This window comes from Ptychodera flava, chromosome 14 (assembly GCF_041260155.1).
Source record: "Ptychodera flava strain L36383 chromosome 14, AS_Pfla_20210202, whole genome shotgun sequence".
NCBI lineage: Eukaryota > Metazoa > Hemichordata > Enteropneusta > Ptychoderidae > Ptychodera > Ptychodera flava.
Window position 1 is genome coordinate 35,820,905 of NC_091941.1, and position 20,421 is coordinate 35,841,325.

A 20,421-nucleotide genomic window follows, 5' to 3' on the forward strand; every position below is an offset into this window, starting at 1 on the left:
GTGAACAGCAAAACATACAGTATTTGAATCGCATATGTTCCCACTTTCATAACAATATATGACGATTTTCACGGGACTTTCAGCAGAAGCAGGAATAGATATGAAAAGTGTTATGAATATATTTACCAGCATTTCATCATTATTGTTAAAGCCCTGATAGCTGCGAATATGTAATAAACCGATCTCAAAATATCCTCACTTTCCCAAGAGTTTTGTTTGACTAAGACCCATTAAACACTGAAAAAGTGTATAAGACTGTCATAGGTTTCGAAAGTAGCATGTAAATTCAAACGTTGTAACAAAATTTTAAATTTCCCGCCATTTTCAAAAGCTAATTATGTGTCAGAGAAAATAAAGATTACAACATCAAAATGTTGGCCATCGTGTGCTGTCCATTCAAGTAAATGGCATCTTGCTTGTTTCCTTATGATCACGATGCCTTTATGCAGGAAATACTGCATTCTTTGTACTTTTCCTTGAGGGCGCCATTTTTCGAGTGCGGCACCCTGTTAAAACTGCTAGGCATGGTCCCAATCAGCGAGCTATGATACTTCTATGCATGTCCTTCGTTAGCACATGTACACGAACCAAAATTGGCTTGAAAATAAAATCATGAAAACAATGCATAAAATTAGCAGCTATTGTTGCTTTAAGCAATTTTTCTCTTTGATATAGTGAAAATCGGTGGAAGAAAAGAGGAATAGCTCTGACTCCAGTCAAATATGGAATTTCCTTCATGTTTAAGCCCATGAATCAAGTAAGTATACACCGTTGCCCACCACTGTCCATGCATAGCTATTTAAGGAGTCAGGCTAGGCTATATCTAGCTAGCCGGCTAGATATGATGTGATGTAATTTTATATATGATATCATGTGATATGATATCTCACATGTTGCAATTCCAGTCATGGTATTGCAGTAAATCTGACCTTCCTATTGCAGTTTGTCAGAAACCTTTTAGTACGCATAATTACAAATAAGCTTAGTACATCCACACCAATAAGGAAAGTCGACAAATTGTTACAGCTCTGACAAGTACTTAATCTCCCAATTGTTCTAGAATTGTCCTGGTCAGCTCCAGTTGGACTGTTTTATTAACAATAATTATATTTTAATATGTTTTATTATAGTCATGATCATAATAATTTATTTCAATGTCCACACAAGAATGTCATCAACGACACTCACAGAATATAATTGGCACATAAGGAAACTATAAACCTCAAATGTTACAGTTGAAAAAGTACACTAGATTTAAAAACTGTAGCGCAATAAGAACACCTGATATTTAATGGATGACCGTGCCGGAGTACAGGAGCTACTTATCCTGCTAACCGATTCCCTCGCTTGCACTTCGCTGTTAAGTTTCCACTTCACTTAAAGAACAATCTCCGTATTCCTCTGTGTGTGATAGTATCGGACAAGTTTAAACTGACTTTTTGATCTCAAATTACGTGACATAGGAAGTGAGATCATGTTTTAAATATCAATTTGAGCCAGCCCATGAATGCACTGAAAGGTCATAACAAAAATCATAAAAACAATTTACATTCAAAACAATTATATTCACAAAGAGGCCGCATAGTGTGTTGTCTTAAAATATAATTGTGTTGCATTGATGAGCGAAATCGATAGTTGAAGTCCTGACAACCACAGTCGGGGTTGATTTGTACTTTTTAGTCCCTGTGTGCCTGAGGCACACTTGGTGCCAATGTCATCACTTTGTCAGTCATTGTGTGTGTCTATCTGTCTGTTCATTTGTTCAAATAAGCATAACATTTGCATGTTTTACTTTGAGAATCTGTCAGCCATTTTTGCCAATAGTTTTTTTCTCCAGGAACGCCTTGTATGACTTGTCGAATAGATTTTGATTTGGATTGAAGGTTTTTAGGATAAGCTGATGAAGAAATTTTTATATGCAAATATTGGGCCTAATTTCGTCATTGTTTGTCAAAATATCATATTTTTTTAAAACTGCAGTTGTAATAGCTTTCAAAAGTATTGATAGCTTCCTCAGAGTGATTTAATTTTGACTTGTAAAAATTATTATGACGTTTGTACATGAACAGTTCAGGGTAATTTTCTCTTTCTTATGTCAGAGCACCATATTTTTATGAAATGCAGTTCCAACAGCTTTCAAACATACTTAACAGGTAACTAGCGATATCTGCTTTTTGTTTTGTGCAAATGAGGATGAAATTTGCACAATGCTTTCTTAATTTTTGTTCCATATTTGATTTTTTAGGTGCCACTGACTGGTTATGTTCCACAAAAAGATGTTTATCGACAACATTGTATTTTTCCATCATCACAGCCATATGACTCAGTGGCCATGAAAGTCAAACATTGATTTTTTTTTGCACGTACATGTAAAAATCCCGACAGTGGCTACCAGTATTTTGCATTGCATGATTCAATCAATGGAAACTTGGAGCTATATTCATCATCCAGAGTCGTACTTATATGTACATCGCTTCTTTTTCAGATTTAGTCCATACAGGTGTTCCAAATAGAGACTTTCTAGTAAAAAACATAGCAATAGTACCTACACAGCCAATGCTGTTTTAAGGATGATGATCTTTTGTCAAAGGAAACTTGCCTCAGATAAAAATCAATATTTCCTCAAGTGGACGGAGTGTATTTGTAATTTTACCAAAAACTAGCCAAGTAGCAACCACATCACTCTCTGCACTCATACTTCTTGTGTCTTGTTGTTTTCTTTGCAAAGCAATCTCTGGCCAATTCAAGAACGAAGGAAAGTTTACCAAGGGTCCTGTTTATATGGGCACAGTAATAAACACAGAAAATGTGCCCTCTAATTTCTAATGAATATTTTAAACTAAGATATAATTAAGGAAAGAATGTCAAAAAAGACAGCACAATTTTTCTGAATGTATATTTTTCACAATACTAGTAATATGCGATTTTCATAGTCAAAGCAGAAACAGCGTAGCATATTTCAAAAAGTTTGGAAGTATTGATCACGGTTTCTCATCATATACATTGACAAAAGATGACAGGGGCTGAGTTATTGACAATGACATAAAATCAATATTGACCTACAGGTATATGTACTATACTCAAAAACCCCTATGCACTTAATGATGGGACTTATAGTCAACTACACAATGATGTCAAAATTATGATCCACAGAATAATGTATTGTATTGTGCTACATTATTATAGCATGCATGTGTTTCATATAGTGGGTACAAGAGAATCTATTGTATCATTCTATTTCTTCCTCTTACTGCACAGGCTGGAGCCCTGGTTCACGTATATGATGATGGCTCTGTACTAATTACTCACGGCGGCACGGAGATGGGCCAGGGTCTGCACACCAAGATGATCCAGGTGGCAAGCAGAGCTCTGAAGATACCTACAAGTAAGATCTTTATTAGTGAGACCAGCACCAACACTGTGCCAAACACGTCTTCTACAGGTGCCAGTGTCTCATCCGATTTGTATGGTGAAGCAGTCAAGGTAATTTATGCTTGATTGGTTTCAGATAGAATGCACCTCTGGGACAGATAATTGGACTCTAAAAAATCTACAATACGTTTTAATCAACCACTTGTGGGGCCTCACTTTTAAACTCCTTGAGTGAATAAAGTTCTCAAAAGCTTATTTTTCTGAAATTCAAAAAATTGTATTTTTCCAGATGGGGTTTAAACAGGCACAGATGGCGGTCATTTTGAATTTACAAATAATAATTGTAGAAATACCTTACGTCCCCTAGAGATACTCGCTTATGTTTAAAAAGGTCAAATCTACAAAGAATGACCAAAGTAAAATTATGTAAAGAGAACAGATGAAGAGCTCTGCTTGGTTTCAAAATTAGTTTCTTGCTCCCTCCAATTGATGCTATATTTATTTGTGTACAAGTACTGCAGTCTCAAATGTGCTGCCACCATATTGCTGACCTTTGAACTTAACAACTGTTTTTACCTCACCATAAAGGTAGCAAGGTAACTTTAGTGCCAGAGGTACTTTGCTATAGTAAAGCCTGTCATGATATACAGGCATGGTTTCACGTTACCTTTGTACCATACTTGCCCATTCATCACACAAATTTGTACAGAAAGGAGAAAACAGAGAGACTGTCTGAAATGAAGCTCCTGATACATTGCTGGCTGGCATTATGTATATAGGTTGCAATTGTGTGTGTCCCCTGAGCTGATGCCCATGTAGTAATGGTTCGCAGTTCATACTCTAAAGCAAGGAAGTGTGAAGCAAGGGTGGACTGTTGATAGTGCGGCCAGCATCTCCCTTGTTACATTATGTGCAGGTTAACCCAACTTGATTGCTAATATTTATGTTTTTAGACATTGCAAGATCCTCATGGTATAATGTTGAAAGGTTTTATTCCTAGTACATTCTGTGAGAAAAGTACTTCTTCATTGAACTGTTCTTCCCAGAAGAACAGCACTTTGCAAATTTATTGCAAATTGTTATGACTTTATGATAAGTAGACTTACATTTTTGTGATGTTCTCATGGTCCACAAGTTATCAGCTCAGAGAAGAGAAGTATACAAATTACAAATACATTGCTTGAATACATCATTAGGAGATGAGACCTTTCACGAATTTAGAATTTTAGATACCAACAACGCACGGGTAGATGAACAGGGAACCTGGTCACATTGAGCCGATGGCTCTACCAGCCTGAAAACCTACAAAAATTTATGTGGCTTCTCACATAATTTGGTCACTTCTACAATGCTATATACCAAATTGGGACAGTGTTTATGGCCATTTAACAATTATAACAAGAAAACTCACGGGGGTAAACGTTTCATATATCATCAACTAATTCTATACAAAAAATCAGATTGTCTCACTGTCTTGCCATCTTTTAAAGTCAAGTAAAGATCAAGATTATATATTTTTATAGTTTTTGTATATTGGTGTTTATTAAGCAAACTTTCAACAATGTACCTCAGCTGGCCCGTAATTCATCAAATGCTTTTGTCCTACAGATTGCATGTGAAACTATCAGAGAGAGATTGGAACCATACACTATTTCCAACCCAAAAGGATCATGGGAAGACTGGGTAAGCTCTTTGTTTCAGTTGTTTTTTTACACTAGCATGCCATATTCAATAAAATAATGAAATGTACTGTTGAAAATTTCAAAAAGCAATAAAGGAAAACATACATTGTTTTTCTTGGCCGAGTAAGAAGTCATCTGCAAACTGGCCTAACTGTGGTGTTTATACTTAAAATGTTCCATTTAAGCTAGTGTGTTCATAACCTGCGCATGCTTTTAAAGAAATACCATAGACTGATTTAAAGGTACGAATTGTAGAGATATTTACAAAATGAGATTCGATAATGTTACTGTTCATGATGTTGTTCATAACACCTTCAATGACGTTACAAACATGTGGCAAAATTTTAAATTTACAGACTACTACAATTTATCACATGAACTGGCCCGAATTCCCACCTGTGTGACGTAGAACAGGACGGATAAGAAATCCGAATTACCCCTGTTGTACGTCATCAACCGGAACTTTTTTCTTGCATGGTACCTTTCATACATGCGGGTCGCGACATGAACATTGACCGATTTGTCGTGATCGATGCCGTGCTCTCATGACACTTTTTCAAAAAAAGGTGACCCGATAAATCCACACATGGAAATATAGAAGGCATGTCCAGCGAAATTTCGAGTCGCTAAAACTATAGCTGTTCCCGAGAATCGAATAGGGATACCGCCGATCCAGTCGAGTCGCCTCGTAGGCCTAAGGCTCAATGTGGACGTCGTACCTGGCGATCCCGGTTGGCGATAAACCTGAAATCTTCACCTCAACGGAAGTTCAACTGAATAAATGAGTACAGTATAATCTTCGGGAAAGCGACATACAGGCACAAGCATAAAGTCATTCGACTAACAACGATAAATTTCCTTCATCATACAAACAATTCCGTAAATAGGGCCGTTCACAGTTTACGTCACTGTTCTCTCATTAATATGCAAAAATAAATATTTGTCCGCATTTTCAGATAACGCTTTTGAAAATTACGCATGCAAGAACGACGAAAATACATCTCAGTGGGTGACTGCTAGTGTAACAATGAATATTAAAAAACATATTCACGACTCAGAGTACAAGCTACAAAAACAGCCACGCATGCAACATTGATAAATTTCTCCGCATTTCAAGCTGCGTGTCCGATGTCGCGCGCGCGTACAGCTATATTTAGTAACAAACCTGTAACCGTGAACAGCGCTATTCTTGCTCGGAATCAAACCTGTAGCGCGGCGTAAGGCTGTAGCGCTAGCGAAGACATCAACTGTTGAGCTGTATATGCATTGCAGCGCTGTGGAATCCGATGTACTTCGAAAGTTGACTCAGACAACACTCAAAACAGAGTTTCCGTCAAGTAAAATTAGGATGTATCTACGGGTGAGATATATGTCACTGCAAACATCAAAGTCAAACATTGACGATCGGGATTAACGAGTTGACACCGGCATGGCAGAGACCGGCGCGGTACGCGGTGACGGCAGCGTTGTGGGCATAAACATGCAATGAGGTACACTCTATGTGTCATCGAACAGAATCTTTCGCGCTCGCTACGGTCGTAAACTTGTGTGATATTTTGAAAAGCCATGGAATCTCTGAGAATGAGAATTACTGTTTCGATCGTGTCGTTGCATTTACTTCATAAATCTATTTGTAAATATTCTGAATAACTCTGAATACTATGGCTATCCGTCGCTAGCACGATGAAAGTTATGTCCACCGTACCGATGGCCGACTTGCCTTGGCATCGGTACAGCGCGAGACAATGATTGACAGGTTCACGTGACAGAATCCGTATGTCTGGTTGGTGGAGATACCATTTAATGTAGCAAATTTCAGCTTGATGGGATTTATGAATGGAAGTATCTCCTGGGTGACGGGCAACTTTACTCTTTAAATGAAAGTAATCCGCATAAGTAAAACACAAATCGCGACGAAATTCGTGCAATTTGTTACCATAATTTTGATCCATTCACGTCAAAAGAAAAATAAGAAGACTGTTCATGTGATAAATATATAATCCCATGGTATTTTTCTCTGTTTGACGTCATCGTATACTCGTGTTTTTCGCGGAGCCGCACAACTTCTCGCCTTCGGCTCGAAGTTGTACGGCTCCGCAAAAAACACTCGTATACGATGACGTCAAACAGAGAAAAATACCATGGGATTATATATATATGTACAAAAATTTCAGTTCATATCTGGTATTTAGATAAATCTGCCATTATTGGTTGCCCATCATGTCCCTTCACTTGTCTATTGACATTTCAGGTCAGGACTGCACATATGGACAGAGTCAGTCTATCATCTACAGGTTTTTACAAGTGAGTAAAGTGGTTTTAAATTCACTTTAACATCAGGAATACACAGGCATTGTGTAAATCTTCAAGTTCCCTACTTTTGCATCACTGTTGAAGAATGTACAATCTCAATGCTCAATAATTCGTTTCGTTAATTGTTTTTCTCCTACATATGATACCGTTTATGAATTTAGTAACTTTTAGCTCACGTGTTTACACACGTGAGCTAATGATGCAGCAATGTCTGTCTGTCTGTTTCTCCATCTTTCAGCTGTTTGCGCGATATCTCACAAATGGCTTACCAGGTCAGAATCAAATCTAGTACAGAAATGCTGTTTGAGAATGGCAAGAACTAATTAGATTTTGGCGGGGCTTGCATATTTCGTGCTCGTTTCCATAATTAATGAGTTAAGATAAAACATGTACAATGAGAACGGCCGCGCAGAATATGATCATGATTTTTGCTCAAAATATTGATGAAGTTATTAAGGGGTCACATGAAAGTTAATGGCTTATTTGCAAATTTGATGAACTTTCCTAATTAGGGATATATATCTTAACTGCCCTGATGAAAATTGACAAAACTTGGTATATATGTTGAGATACTATGTTACTATGTTGAAAGTAATTAAGCATTTTTACTACAGCCAATTCCTAATTTGCATATTTAATGAACTTCTCTAATTAGGGGTATATATCTTGATTGACTAGACCAAGTTGATGAAACTTCACATGTAAATTGAAGATAATATGACACACTATTCGCCTCTTTCCACTTATCAGATGTATACTCAGCTTCATTGGATGCCGATTAACTTGAAACTTCGTTTCAACCGTAAGACCCAAATTTACAGAGCAACTCACAATCTAACCCCTGACTATATAATTAGTATGTTCAATAATTATATCCCTTCCAGATCACTGCGTTCTTCCAATCAGAACCTCCTTAAAGTTCCCAAAGCATGTACAATTCTTTATCAAAACACCTTGTCTGTTGCGGGTGTGGGTGAATATAACAATCTCCCCAAATCCATCAGGGACTCCGAGTCACTGACTAGTTTTAAGAAATCTTGTAATAATTTTCTGTATTCTATTTACTTGTCTGATGCCTCTTCGTAGTTTTATTTCTTGCTATTTGTACTCTGTATTTTTTGTGTTTTCAATTTTTCTGTACTGTAATATAATTTTCTTTTATCTATTCGACCTCCATGAAAAGAGGTGTTTTAGCTATAGATTTATTGACTTTGAAATAATAATAATAATAATAATAATAATAATAATAATAATAATAATAATAATAATAATGACATTATTGAAAATCATTTAGCATTTTACTTCGGCCAATTCTTAATTTGCATATTTAATGAACGCTCCTAATTACGGATATACAATTAGATTCGTTTGATCAAAGTTGCTGAAACAAGCTATGTACATTGATGATACTAGGTTAAAACTATATAGAAAGTGATTAAGCATTTTTACTTCAACTAAACAGTAATTTTTTATATTGAACGATCTATGAGGGATATATATCTTGATTGGCAGGATCAAAATTGATGAAACTTGCTACGAATATTCGAGATACACTGATATAATCATGAAAGTTGTGTTAGCAGTTTTAGATAAACATATCACTAATTTGCACATTTAAATAACTTTCCTTATTCGGTACTTGTGTAAGAAATTTATTGCCAAACAAAAGAGTTTTTTTGTTATGTAGCATGTAAAGAACAAAATGTGAAAATTTCAGAAACTTTGACCCAGCCAGAGTGGAACTAATTTCTTTAGAAATTTTGAAATTGGGAGGAAAAAGAAACCAGGAAATTATGTGATTTGTATACATTAGTATAAATTAACACTTCTGTGTTACACCAACTTACAACTGCTTGACAAGATTAAAGGTGAACCCAACCAATATTTTGATCTTAGGTAAACAAATAAATCAAAATTGAATGAATATTTGCGAAAAAGTGATTTTGAGCAAAATACGCTGTGTTAAGTGCAGCGCCCCCTTAAGCACAATTATTGAACACCTCTCCAACTTTTAATCATTTTCCTAAATTGACTTACACCCGACGAAATTGTAAAGGAAGAAAAAATACAGAAAAGATTTTCAATCTCTCGATCTCCATGAAAAGGCATTCCTTGATCACATGTATACTGATAGACAATCATCAAAGGCAGCAAAACTCAGCGACGATTCCGAAACAAACTGACATAGTTTTTTATATTGCTGCATCAAATCAAACTGAATACACAATCTTGATGACATTTTGGTGTAATTCCCGCATAAATCATATCTTTAAATGAAAAATGAACGTGAAGGAAGTACATCATATATTTTGCAAAGTGTGAACTGTGAACTGGCATGTGTAATGCCTATACGTGAAACAAACTCAACATTCCAATACCAAATTGGCTGCATCTTGTGAAAAGAACAACTAATAGTGAAAGTTGTAATAGTCACCGGTAAAAAATCTTCATAGATGAAAGGGTAGTTGCTTCAGACAAATGAAACTGCAGGTTGTAGAGGATGACAATTAAGTGACTTCAATGAAAAATAAACAATGGCGGATGTGCGGAGCGGCACTATTCTATTTAAGTAACGGAGACGGATGGTCATAGAATCATAAACGTGCTTGTGCCCCATTCATCAAAAATAGGGACAGACTTGACATTTTAGACATTTTCCTCACGATGCTGTCACGGGAACTTCAATGTCCCATTGTTTTAACATCTTTTAATAGTTTTTTTTCTGCTTCAAAAAGCAATTTTACACAACAAGTACGCTATCATTCAACTCTCTCCAAACGTACTCTCTCTTCATATGTGTAAGTATATAAAGAGATGCGCTTGGGTCACCCTCCATGTGGACGTCTTTGTTTGTTGTGTTTTGTGCGCGAGTTCCACGCCATCAGTAACTTTTTCAGGGCAGACAATGGCTTGAACTGCGCAATTTGCGAATTTATGCAGTCTGGAGAAATCCCTGACTCATTAGATACACATTCTGTATCCCATGGAGCATCAATGCAGTCAGATCAAGTATCAAATTTTGAGGTGATGAATTATACATTGACAAGTACTTTGGCAATTACCCATCAAAGTCTCAATATCATCGGCGAACTTGCTGGGTAATTAGTAAGTTTGGTGTCCGGATTACTCGTAAAACCACAGTAACGAACTTTCCTAATTAGATATATATCTTGATTGACTTGATGAAAGTTGAAACAACTTGCAATGAACATAAAGATATTAAGTTAAAACACAATTGAAAGCCATTTAGCATTTTCACTTCATGTAGTTACTAATTTGCCTATTTAACAAACTTATCTAATTAGAGATACATATCTGTATCTGAATTGACTTAATCAAGATTTACGAAACTTGCTCTGTAAATTGCAGAAGCTATGATACTCAAAAATCTGTTTAGAATTTGTAGAACATCTAATTACTAATTTGCATATTAAACGTTCCCTAATTAGAGAAAGATACTGGATTGGCTTAATGAAAGTAAAAAAACGGGCTCTGTTACATTGAAGATACTGCGACAAAACATTATTGGAGTAATTTACAATTTTTACTTTAGCTAATGACTATTCTGCATGTTTAACGAACTTTCCTTATTAGAGATATATATCTTGATTGACTTGACCAAAATTGACGGATTGTGCTATGTACATTGTAGAAACTATCATTAAAAATTACCAAAGTTGATGTTGATTTTTTAGAACATCCAGTTACCAATCTGCATATTTAACGAACTTTACTAATTAGGAATATACCTTGACTACCATTATAGAAGTCGATGAAACTTGGTATGTACATTGTAGAAACCGTGATCAAATATTAATGAAAGTTGTCTAGCATTTTTATATCAGCAACTTAATAATTTGCATATTTTACTAACTTTCCCAATGAGGGACATGAGACTGGAGGACTCGTAAATGTTTATTAAACTTACTATGTATATTCATGAGACAGTTATGTTGTATAAGTGAAATATATTTTGCATTTTCATGTCATCTTATTTATAATTTGCATATCTAATGAGCTTTCACAGTTTGGCATATACAGCTTGAAGGACTTGACCAAAAGCAATTACGCTTGCTATATAAAGTGGTGATACAATGACAGCAGTCAATAAAGTTTAGCATTTATTTTCAGCTAATTACATATATGTGTACTTAATGACCTTTGAAATTAATCTGTGGCGAATGATGTTCATGATGTTGATCATAGCACATTCATTGAAATTGCAAACATGAGGCAGAAGTTTAAATTTAGAGACAAATGCAATATATAGTGAAAACGTGAGCATTTTCAGTGCATACCTGGTATTTGTCGGAGCCTCAGGTACAAAACGTATTTTATTTTTAACAATTATTCCCTATCATGAAACAAACTCGCGAAAGACATAACACATAGCAAAGACAAATTGTGAGCTTTCATATGGTATTTACAATTTGTCCTTCGTTGTACATCGGTCCATAGGTTCTGAATTATTTCATGTAAGCTCTTGTTTTTCTTTTCGTTAAAGTACAACAGTACAAAAGAGACAATTTTAGGTACTCCATTTCTGTCTGTTAAACTACTTAATTAAAAACTCTGGTTGGCTGTTGTCTATCCAACCACAACTCAAGGGCCATATATTGTAGCATTGCCTTAGTTTTTTTATACACAGGGCGTAGAGAGCGGTTTCAGTAAACTGATCATGAACCATTGGCTACAATGTCTTAATCTTTGATATGGAGAAAATTTCCCGAAAGCAAATTTTTGCAATTTTTTACAATGCTTCTTTAAAGTTAAAGTTTTCTTTTTTTGAGCAAAAACAAACAATTCAAGGAAACAAAATAACAGTACAATAGAATTTCCTGTCAATTAATATTGCCTTTATACACATGTAAACGAATATGTTTTCATTGAAGAAGCTTTTCAGTCATTGATATTAGTATTTTCCTATGACTATTGAGTATTTCATACAAAATGACCAAAATGTATTGTGTAATTCAGCTTCATCAAACAAAGCGAAAATGCATACACTATTACGTAGACTTCAAACTTCATCGGCTGTATTGTGTATTGGATATTTACAGGACACCAGATCTGGGATATGATTGGGAGACCAATTCTGGAAATGCATTCAATTATTTCACAGTGGGTGCTGCATGCTCTGAAGTGGAAATTGATTGCCTCACAGGTGATCATCGTGTCCTTCGAGCAGATATTGTAATGGACCTTGGTGAAAGTCTCAACCCGGCCATTGACATTGGACAGGTAGTGATGTATAAACAGATTGCTGACAGGGAGGAACATCCAAGTTTGCACACTTGCCGATATGTCACGTTTACTTTTTTGTTTTTTGTGCAGCGCATACAAGTTGTGGAGATTACATAGAAACTGACTCATTTGAGTGTTTTGATAGATCACACAACAGAATCGCTAAATTACTTCACAAGTTGATGACAAGATTCACTATTTTTGCAAAAATAAATATCTAACGATAACTGAGTCATCCAGTGGTCAATGGTCTGTCTGAAAGCTTTGAATTTATGTAGAATAATCCTGCCGAACTATAATGTCTTCATTGGCGTTGTACTGTATTGCATATGTAAATTTTTGTTTTCTACGCTGTCAAGCTAACACACTGAACGTATTCTTTGTCGTTATATGATCGTGCGATGCATGGAAAGACAGGGCATTCAGAAAATGCTATACTTTCAACTTTTTTCATAACGTATGGCAGAAATGATGTAATAAAATTAAGTTGTTTATAAAATATCAGGGTGTATGTCCAAGTTCATTGTAAAGCTACAAATGTAGGTATATTCTAAGATGCGACCTCTGCTGTACGATGAACTTGGACGTAAATCCTGATATTTTGTTGAGAATGACCATATACAATATTATACAAACAGTGAAAGGGCGAACATGTACTGTACTTAAGGTTCCAAGACAAGAAACTGACCTTTTTAAGCTAACAATTCTCTAGCGGTTAATAAGCTCAGAACCCCCGTAAATTATATATTTTCGGAAAGCCTAGATATAGAGGAACATTTTGGTTACCATAGTGTCACCATTGTTTGCATAACTATCACGTGACAGGTAATTTGCATAACCTTTCAAAAATCGGTTTTCCCTATGTTTTGTTTCAATGCTTTGAGATATGTGGCTGAAATTTGTGTGAGTGCAAGCTTTCCTTAGGATCTTTCAAAGTGTGTCTCAGAATTTTTTTACACCTCAAACAAATTTAATGCCAGAAAAACTTCCAGAGTGGTGGCTTTAACCCTAGTTGATTTCTTTAAAATTGTGCTCAAAAAAAAACTAAACAGGATATAAAAAATTTGAGACACACTTTTGAAGAGCGTTGTGAAAGCTTGCATTCCAGCAAGTGTGAGTGAGATATTTTGAAGTATTGAGACAAAACATAGGGAAAAACAGATTTTTGAAAGGTTATGCAAATTGCCTGTCACGTGATAGTTATTTAAACAATGGTAACACTAACGTTACCAAAATGTTCCCCTATATCTTGGCTTTCAGAAAATATACAATTTACGGGGATTGTGAGCTTATTAACCACTAGACAATTGTTAGCTTAAAAAGGTCAATTTCTTGTCTTGGAACCTTAAACTGGCATTCAAATACACAAAAGCACACTCAAGCTCTATATATCAAAGTTTTGTTTAATGATGGCGCATTGTCAATTCTTCTCATTTACTGAAGCTCATTCTTATATTTCTGAAACTGGAAATTATTATTTCAATCCAAAGACAAAGAACAAATGTGTTAATTCAACTTCATCTCCATGACTCTTGATGTTTCATCACCAGATTGAAGGAGCATTTATGCAAGGATATGGAATGCTTACAATCGAGGATCATCGCTGGACCCCCAATGGTATGTTGCTGACCAGAGGTCCCGGTATGTACAAAATCCCAGGATTTGGAGATGTACCAACAGTGTTTAATGTATCTTTGCTGAGTAATGCTCCCAATAAGAGAGCTATCTACTCTTCTAAGGTGAGTTCCAAACATCAGATGGTTTACAATCAGTTACGTCAGCCATGCCGTTGACTGCCAATAGTATATTTGCCAATGTTATGTTCTTATTATTGTGTGTTTATATTATGTGTATGTGACATTAATAGCAATAGCTCTGATGCTCACAATAAAACAGATTTCAAAAATAATCTTACATGTAAAATAAAAAAACAATGATGAAGATAACATATTCCTTAGGTGTGCATTAACCTTGTTTTTGTTTTCTACACAGGCTGTTGGAGAGCCTCCACTCATGCTGGCGACATCAGTTTTCTTTGCCATCAAGGATGCAATAGCTTCTGCTCGGACTGATTCTGGCATCACCGGGACATTCAGGCTGGACAGTCCAGCCACTGCAGAAGCTATTCGCATGGCTTGCAAAGATCAGTTTACAGAAAAGGTAAAAATTGTACAAATGTGGATAGTTTGTATTATGTTTTGTGTTGATTAATTAGTTTTATATTAGTTAATTACACCATGGTCTAGTTAGCACATGTAACTGCCATTAATACATGTACGCACATTTCTTCATGTCTCGTTCATGTCGCTGTGCCAGTCTGGGTAAATTTCCAGCTGTTTCTCAGGCTTGTCAGGGCCAATTTTAATAAGGATCAGAGTATTTCCAATATTGTACTGTACTCTGCCGTGATAGGTCTGCATAGCTCAATAAAAATAATTTGACCAATGTACATTGACCCCATGGAGACTGCATTGCTTGAAATTTATCTCGTCATCGTAATGGCAATGCATCAGTCCTAAAAACATGTAATGGCACTGGACTTCAATACACTGGATCTACTCGCCCCAAATTATATGCATTTTAAGCTAACTGTACCGTTATATCATTTGACATGCCACTGCCTTAAAGGGGAGGCTGCACCCAACACAGCGTATTTTGCTCAAAATCATTTTGTGCAAATATTTATTCAATTTCAATTAATTTGTTAACCTAAGATTAAAATATTGGTTGGGTTCACCTTTAAGCTTGCCAAGCAGTCGTAAGTTGTGTGATAGTGAAGTGTTCATTTATGCAAATGAATGCAAACCATCCGATTCCTGGCTTGTCTCTTCAAGATTTCAAAGAAATTGAACTCCAGTCTGGCTTGGTCAAATTTTCTGAAATATTCACATTTTCTTTACACGCTATTTAACAAAACGACTATTTTGTTTGGCAGTAAAGTTCTTACACTTTGAATAATAGGCATTTTAATTTTGCTAATCATGTTTTAAAATACATTTTCAGTGTTAGTCTTTCAATCCATGCCATTTTAGAATGAGGATAGATAATGCAAAATAACTGTAATGTTACGTTTCTGAAAATAGTATGAAGTTTTTCACTTAACTTAATTGTTAGCATTAAAACCAAAATTGAGATTTTCTTACCCCAAAAATACACCTCCTTCATTCTTCGAGTAAACTATTGCAACCATACTAAACTTTAGGTTTTCTTTTTTTTGCAAATATATAGTATGAAGGGTTTTCTTTTCATCTTTGATGAGGGATATTCCTTTGAAAAAACTGTGTTGGCAACGTGCAGCTCCACCTTAAATGGGTAACTAACCTCAGATATATATTTCACATAAACATTCGGTGATGATGCAAGAAGATCATATACTGTGGAATACTCAACTCTGCTCCCCTGCCCCCACTCCACATCACTTTACTTCACGGAGACAGATAATAAATCATTTAAATCTAAAAGCTCTTTTTTTCATTTTTCCTCCAGTTTCCACCAGCAGAACCAGGAACATTCACACCTTGGTTTGTTAGAATTTGAGTATCTACCGAAACAGCGTACACGGCATGAAAGGATAGGTTAACACAGGCACGTAAAGTCCAAGAGAGAAAGTATGATGATGAATTTAATTCGCTTGCATCTGTTCTTGCCTAAACCAATCTGGAATACTTTCACAGATTTAAAAATCAAAGCAAAATACAGACCTACATTTCAAGTAACCACATGAACGAAGTTGCTCCGAGTTTTACCCGTCTACGTGATATGATTTGGTCAAACTTTATTGGCCGTACCTGTTTACAGGGAAATGGGATGGAGGGCCCACGGTTGACCAATTAAATTTGCTGCAAAGTGTAGTACAATTAACCTGTTAATGAAATAGTTTTTTCGCTCTTTATATCACTGTTACTGCCTCAAAGCAGCAGCCAACATTGATTTTTGTATGTTTACAGCAGGCACGCTTTCAAAATCATGAAAATTCTTTCAAAACAGTCAAATTCAGTCATGGTTGTCTTCCAGTGGTAAGACACAAGGATTTTCAGAATGTTTCTAAATCTTATTGTTCAGGATCTAATATGACTTTCTGTCCAGTTGATTTTTCAGGTATATTTCTATGAAATAGCATTAATACCTGAAGAAGATAGTGTTGGAATGTCTTAAAAATTAAAATGCATGGCCTTGGGATTTCTTGTATCAGCTTTTGATAAAACATTTTAAGTCACTCCCAATCAACAATGCGAAACTTAGAGAATTGTTAATCCCCTCTTCTCCGTCTTCTTGTAAACCATCAGGCGATTTGCTGTCTGTAATCTCTTGCACAACTTACAGATCATGTTTAGAATTGTTTAAATTCTAATGATATTGGCAATGTAGATTTGCAATAGATTTGCCAACAAATTTTCTCAGTAAGTCATCTCGGGTTGGAAGTTTTGAGGACCTATGAGTCTCCGATATTGTTGTCATATGTGACCATGTGCAACGTAATAATGTTACTAAATGAGCACATATTCACAGTTGTGTTTAAGCAGATCTGTATTTGCAGTTTAAATTCAGATCATGTAGATGTTTTAGTGCAAGCTCGTATCTACTACACAAAAATGTACGGCACTATATACAGGTAAAAAGCAATATTGAAATATAGAATAGTAGATTATTTATCCAGGGTGTTTGTTGTAAAATTTGGTTTCACATTCAGAAACTTTTGCTGTAACCAACATTGACATTTAGTTTGTCAATTAAATAAATATCTATGATGGGTGATAATCTTTACTGTTGTAGCAAAGGCACAAAAATTTGTCATGGAAATTTAGCTATCCGGCCAAAAATTAATCACATATAAAGATAATGAAATTTTTCTGATATTATACTTTCATATTTTAATCTTTCTAATCCACAAAAGTGTAAAATTTTGAAGTAAGTCAAAGTGTTACACATTTTGGGAAATTCGCATATGAATCGGGAAAACTGCAAAAATCGGTGAGATGCATTAGTTTTGTTGTATTCTATTGGCAAGACTGTCATATTAATATAAATAAACTCAAAAGAGCAAAGGTAATAACATTATTTTAATAATTGTTGCAGGACTTTTTAGCTTATGTGAATGAGTTTGATATCAATAAAACCATTAGTCATTCAAATTATAAATTAGCTGATATGAAAATGCGAAATGTTTTCAATATTGTTTTAACCTGGTATCATCAATGTGCATAGCATGTTTTGTCAACTTTGATCAAGTAAATCCGAGTATATATCCTTAATTAGGAAAGTTCATTTAATATGTAAATCAGGAATTGGCTGAAAAAATGCTTAATGACTTTGAAAAATGTTGTATCGAAGTATCTCCGATGTAAACAGCAAGCTTAATTAGGAAAGTTCATTGAATATGCAAATCAAGCATTGGCTGAAGTAAGAATGTTCAATGACTTTCAAGAATGTTGTATCTTAGTTTCTTCAATATATGAAGCAAGTTTAGTCAACTTTGGTCAATTCAGATATATCTCTGTAGTTAGGAGAGTTCATCAAATATGCAAATTAGGAATTGGCTGAAGTGAAAATACTTAATGAATTTCAATAATGTTATATTACAGTAGCTCTACATAGAAAGTTGCATCAGGTTTGGTCAATCAAATTCAGATATATTTCTCTATAATAAGGAAAGTTCATTAAATATGCAAATTAGGAATTGGCTGAAGTGAAAATGCTTAATGACTTTCAATAATGATATATCACAGTATCTTCAATATACATATTAATTTTCGTCAACTTTGATCGAGTCAATTCAGATAAATAACCCTAATTAGGAGCGTTCATTAAATATGAAAATTAGCAGTTATCTTCTATGTCATCGCCTAATACTTTTCAGGGCTGATATAGCTTGGTGTGATCACCATATTCATAATTCATACCCATGAATGATGAACTAATAATGTCTTCAATTAAGTCGGTACGTCTTCCATGAAAGTTTAAAGAAATTCAATGTGCGCCTTATGAATGTTTCATTTCAACTGGCCAGGGATATTTTACTTGAATTTGAAAGCACTCCTTGAAATGCATGTGTAATTATGTAATTTGGAGGTTAATTTGAATGAAATAAAATTCAAAAAGTGTAGAAAAACTTGTCATTCTTAAAGAGAGCTTTTGCTCTAAGTCATTCAGTGATGTGATGACTGTCTTTATTTTGTATGGGTTGACTTTGATTCAATATGACATATGCATGACATATGCATATTTCATATGCTGATAGATTGTATTGTTTTAATTCAAAGTACCTAAATTCATTCCAAATGGTAAATAGACTGAAATTCAAGGGTGTTTTTTTATTTGATTTTGAGCAAACGTAGGATTATCTCTTGTGATCTGTAGGTAATATAAACAGCATGTATCATTTCGAGAGTTCTTTTGGAAGAGTGACACCACCACTTTCTTGTAAACAAACCTTTCTTTATCTATTTACCACTGTTGTTATGAGCAGGCTCTTCTCAAGGAATCATTTAAGAAATGTAAGCATAATAGTGTTTGGCATTTTTTAGAATCGAACATCTTTTCTGTTACCGTATGTGTGAAAGGCAAGGTTTGTCCTCACATCCTTTCATGCTCATCAAAAAGTTGAATTGCAGTGATGTAGTTACCAATGTGTAGTTGACAAAACAATAAGGCAACTTTTTTTATCTTTCATTTCAATATATTTTGATCAAATTCATTATCACCAAATGATTTACCTCTGTTTTCTCTTTCCGTGGTCTTTTTCTAATATTCTTCCTTCCTGTGAGTAGGCCACATTGCCAGATCATTGACAAAGTATTAATGTGCCTTAATGTAATATGAACTTCGATGGAAAATGGAATTTGGTCCAATAATATTATTATTTGCTGCCATGTATCAATTGTAGATGAACTGGGATGAATTAAAGGTTGGTGATATATCATTTTTGTGATTTTTTATGTTGCAGTGTGATGTCAATATGTTTATTTGTTCCTTCTATAGCCAATGACGCAAATTATTCAATCAGCCATGAAAAGCGCTAACGTTAATCGGAAAGCTGAGTTGAACGTTTCGGGAATATGATATATTAGGGACTGGTCGGTTTCTTCGGCCTGGGGCCAGTGGATTCATTGGAGATGTTTCACCTTGTTTTTTACTTTGGTGATGGGGGTCACCATGTTTTTGAAATGCCAAATAAGGATCGGAGGGGGTGTCAGTATGTTTTGAATTTCGACACAGGCTCATACTTGCCTAAAATGAATTTCTTTAAAAAGGGTACTTTTTCTTGAATGAAATAATAGTTAACAAAAGGCACATTTTATCATAAGCTGTGCTTTCATGGTTCCAATGTTGAAAGAAAAGGTCTTCTCAGACACTGTGCACATTAGATTTGGCTATTACTTATAAAAATAGCTCTCTATGGCTTCTCAGGACATGTAATTGGATGGCTTAGGCCTACAAGTCTACACACCCATTGATTTACTGCATTTGTCTCTTTGATATTGATTGACATCCATTTATGTACAACATTTCTGGACATCTTCTTATGCAGAAAGTGTGGAATACATTAACAGCTCATTCAAAATACGGTATTAAAACTTTAAAATTGCCATTTTGAAATTCCTATCTTACAACTATCATGACAACAATTTCAAGAATTAAAGCACAGAATGACTGAATGTTTAAAATATACCCCAAAAATATTAGTTATATAATCGCCGGTTGAAATCAAACACCAATCCTTCCTTTTACCCTTAATGATCGGCTTTTACAGAGAATTATAAAAAGTTACATATGAAAATATGATTTCCGCTTCAATTAAGGGCGAATCTAT

The 20,421-nt window shown here is 35.0% G+C and overlaps 1 pseudogene; it reads left to right on the forward strand.

Annotated features, from left to right (window-relative positions):
* The window catches only part of LOC139150339 (xanthine dehydrogenase/oxidase-like), a 110,754-nt pseudogene extending 91,224 nt beyond the window's left edge, over positions 1-19,530 (forward strand).
* Positions 19,531-20,421: the final 891 nt, after the last annotated feature.